Source organism: Propithecus coquereli, unplaced genomic scaffold (genome assembly GCF_000956105.1).
Source record: "Propithecus coquereli isolate 6110/MARCELLA unplaced genomic scaffold, Pcoq_1.0 Scaffold60, whole genome shotgun sequence".
Lineage (NCBI taxonomy): Eukaryota > Metazoa > Chordata > Mammalia > Primates > Indriidae > Propithecus > Propithecus coquereli.
In genome coordinates, this window is record NW_012151952.1 from 265,572 (window position 1) to 269,665 (window position 4,094).

The window sequence follows — 4,094 nt, forward strand, 5'->3', positions numbered from 1 at the left end:
CACCTAAACACTGTGAAGGGTAGAGGAAAAATTGTTTTTCCTCCCCTACCCACCTCAATTTTCTCATTTTTAAATTGGGGAAGTTTGTATCTACCTCACAAGGTTTGACTGAGAACTAAATGAGTTAATATCTGCAAAGTATGTGTAATAGTGCCTGTCACAAATGCGAGCATCATTATTAATGCATGTTGAGCTTTTAAGCATAGTACTTGACACCTGGCAATCATTCAGTCAATAGTAACTATTTTTATACAAGATCAGGTATTATTATTCCTCTAAACAAAGAAAAATATAGATTTATGGCAGAGGAGAATCTGATAAATGAGATAGGAAGATATGCTGTTGTCTAAACAAACATATGCTTAGTGATAACAGTTAGTGGGAAGTGGGAAGCCATCAGTCAAGCGTGAAGGATGAAGCAATGGAGAAATCTTTCCAGTAGACATGTGAATGATTCTAGTAAATTAGATACAGTTTTGGCTGGAGGCATAACTTGAACATAATTAAACATTCCCCAAATATTTATAAAGTAAACTTACCTTATTACTGTAAATGGGCTGTGTATACTTCCTGGCACAAATTTCCACACTATAAGTGTTCTGCACGTTTGTGGATCCCATTGTAGGGTTAAACCAAATCAACAGAATCCTCCCAACTGATTCCTTTCCAATGACATCTGCATTGCTACCACATAAGCAGCAACATAAAAGTTTTTGCACATACCTCTACGTCACAAAGCAGGGAGAGAGGTATTTTAAGACAGATTATTTAACTGAGACAATGTGGATCTTGAGAGTAAGTGGTGGGTGTAACAACAATGATGCCTTGTGTTGGCACAGATTTCATTTTTCAAAGTGTATCCTCATACATAATCTTCTTGGATTTGCACAACTAACTGGACTATAAGCAGTGTTCAACCAAATTTATAGGAGGCCATTGATTCGGAAAAGGCTCCCGCACTAGGTCCAAACAGACCAAACCCAAACCAAATCATTCATGCTAAAGTTCCAACTCTTTAGGAACTAAGTTCCTCATCTGACCTTCTGATAAATCAAGAGAGGAAGAAATAACAGCCAAATTCCCAAACAAGACAGTGCTAGCCTACATGATAAGGAAGCCTCCTCTACTGTTTTACATTTACTTTGAAAGGACCAACCTGCTCTTTGTTCTCTGTTCTGCTTTGCTCAGCCCTTTCTATGCACAAAGCCAACCTCCACTGCCCAGCTCACCAGAACACTCACTCTATTTTGTAGTGAGATATTTCCCGATTCTAGAATCCCAAATAAAAGGCAATTAAGATCTTTAACTTGAATTTCTTGTCATTTTGTCTTTAGAAAGAGGGAAGGAAAAATTATTATCTCCTTATTACAAATCAGAAAGCTGTATCTTCTCTATCAGACATACCAGAGAGATGTTTATTTAGCTCACACTGTAATCAGTGATTCTAGCTCTCATTGCCATGTAGGGTCTCTTCTCTTACTGTCAATGTTAAGCCTAGAGTATTCCCCTAGCATGGAATTCAATCTGACCCCTTTAAAGTAAACCCCTGCTAGTCTTTCTTGAATCAGATGCTGGAAGATCTAAGAAAACAAGTCCACTCCTTCTTCCCCATTATCCCTAAAGCAGTGTCTGCAGGCTTCAGTCCTCTTTCCTCTAAATAACGCTTCCCTCAATAGGTCTAAATTCATCATAAATCCTAGAAATTTCACCTCATCAGAAAAGTGTACTTTATCTAACTCTTTGAGGAAAAAATGTATCATTAATTAATTAATTCATTCCACTAATATTGACTGTTGGCCAACAGTATTAAAATCTTTTTGTGTGCTTATATTCAGCCATGAACAGGAAAGATAAGATTCCTGATTGTAGGTAATTTTCATATTAGAGCAAGGGAAGTAGGTGATAATAAAGACATCAAATAATTTTAAATTTTATTCAGCCATAAGTTGTTCTGAAGATTTTTTTTTAAAAAAACAGGAGTGTGTTCTGGAGCATTATATTATATGGCATGGGGCAAAAAGTTCTCCTTGAGGAAGTTGCCTTTGAATGATAAAAAAAGAAGCCAGACATTCAAAAATCTAGGTCAGGAGGGAGCTAAGTAAAGGAAAAAGCTAATGCAAAGGTAAGAGTCAGACTAGTGTGTTCAAAGGATAAAGGGAATTCAGTAAGTATGGGGGAAGCGGAGCAAGAGGTTAAATGAGAAGAATTAAAGTTTGAGACATAGACTGGGACAGGTTTAATGGGGCCTTAAAGTGCATAGTAAGGTATTTGGATTTTATTTTAAATCCTAATGATATCTATTGGTTTTAAAAATGGAAGAATTTGATCTACTATATCGTTTTAAGAGATTACATTGGCTGCTTTATGGAGAATGGCATACAGAGAGGCAAGAGTGGAGACTGGGAAGTTTTGAGGGGTTATTCAGTAGAGGAAGAGGGAGAGAGGTTATAATTCAATCTAGGGTTGGAATAGTGAAGATTGGAATTAGACCAAATTAGAATAAATTATTTAACTACCAGTCAGCTAGTACTTGAGGATGGGTTATTTTGTGTTGGTTATTGAAACAGAGAAATAGATATTTCCTAGTTTGGAGATTTAAATGTTGGGGTAGACCCTGTTGTCCTATCTGAAAAAGGAAACACTAAGGGTGACAGAGGAGGTTTGGGGGCTGAGGTAAGAATGAATAGTTCTGTTTTTAACAATTTACATTTAGAATTTACATGTTTTAGATGTGTTCTTACTTGCACACAGGGCGGGTTAACTATAGTCTCCCTTGAACTTGTGCCTTTATTTCTATTAGATCAGTCTCAGATTTCACTTGTTCATTTCGTAGTCATGTGTAGAAAAACACTGTACTAGGTAAACTATGCACCTCCCTATGTTACCCCTCCTGTGTAGTAGTGATTTTAAATTATTTCCTCCCTCTTGTAGACAAAAACACTTTTGTTCTCATTGTAATTCATCTCAATATTTCTTTACTACATGTAAATTTTTGGTCTTTTGACTTTTCCTTTGAATCAGTTAGAACCTCTGTCTGGTTCCCTCATATCATATAAGTAAAATAAAATCCTTAACACATGTTCATTTTTATATCTGTATAAGAGTCATGATTTTACCTTTACCCGAAAATTATATGTCTCCCCAGTGATTCATACTGCTCTCATGATCCAATGAACCCCCATGCCTTTATCAAATGAATTGCTGTCAAGTCATGTCTCCTAAATCCTGTATTTACACAATGTGACTTGGACACATTCATTTCAAATAATGGCAATTTCCCTGAAAAATTTCTGATGCTCATGTGAAACAGCTAGAATAAATTTGTCAGTATAATTACAAATTCAAAAGTGAAATGACTCAGATTATACCTCAGTACCAAGACCATTATATTTTCTAGGTGGAGGGGAGAATTTCTTAGCTGTTTTAATCATCAATCTTGGAGCTTGCACAAGCCTTTTACTAAAATTTCAGATACTAATACACAACAGAATTAGTTTGTCAACAATGAAAGATACCACTGTGTGTTGTTAAGCAAATTCACAATTTACCTCTATTCTCAGAAGTGAATACTTTGGTGACTAAAGTTTGAAGAGACTGTAACTCATTTTTTTAAAGGAAATCCACTCAAAGCTATATTCTAAAACCATCTTTTAAAAATGATTAGTTTCTGACTCATAAACTGGAGTGGTTCATTTTTTATCTCATCAGGGAAGAAGAAAACAGACTTCATTGACAAGGAAAATATAAACATTGCATCTTTGGCAAATGTGCAGTTTAAATATTTAGAAAATTATGATTCATAACTCAAAAAAGGTAATATACCATTTCCAGACCAGTATCTGGGCCAACACTTTTTTTCCTACTCATATAACATTAACTGATTGTAGAGCGTTGCAGGGCAAAGAAAACATTCCCTGTACCCTCTGAGGGTTCAATAATTGAGTTTATGAAATTGAGAATAGCCAGATTAATAGGAGAAAAGATGCACAGATGCTCCTCAATTTGTAATGGCGTTGCATCCTGATAAACTCAATGTATGTTGAAAATATTGTAAGTCAAAAATGCATGTAATACCTTAATAATCTCACCGTAAA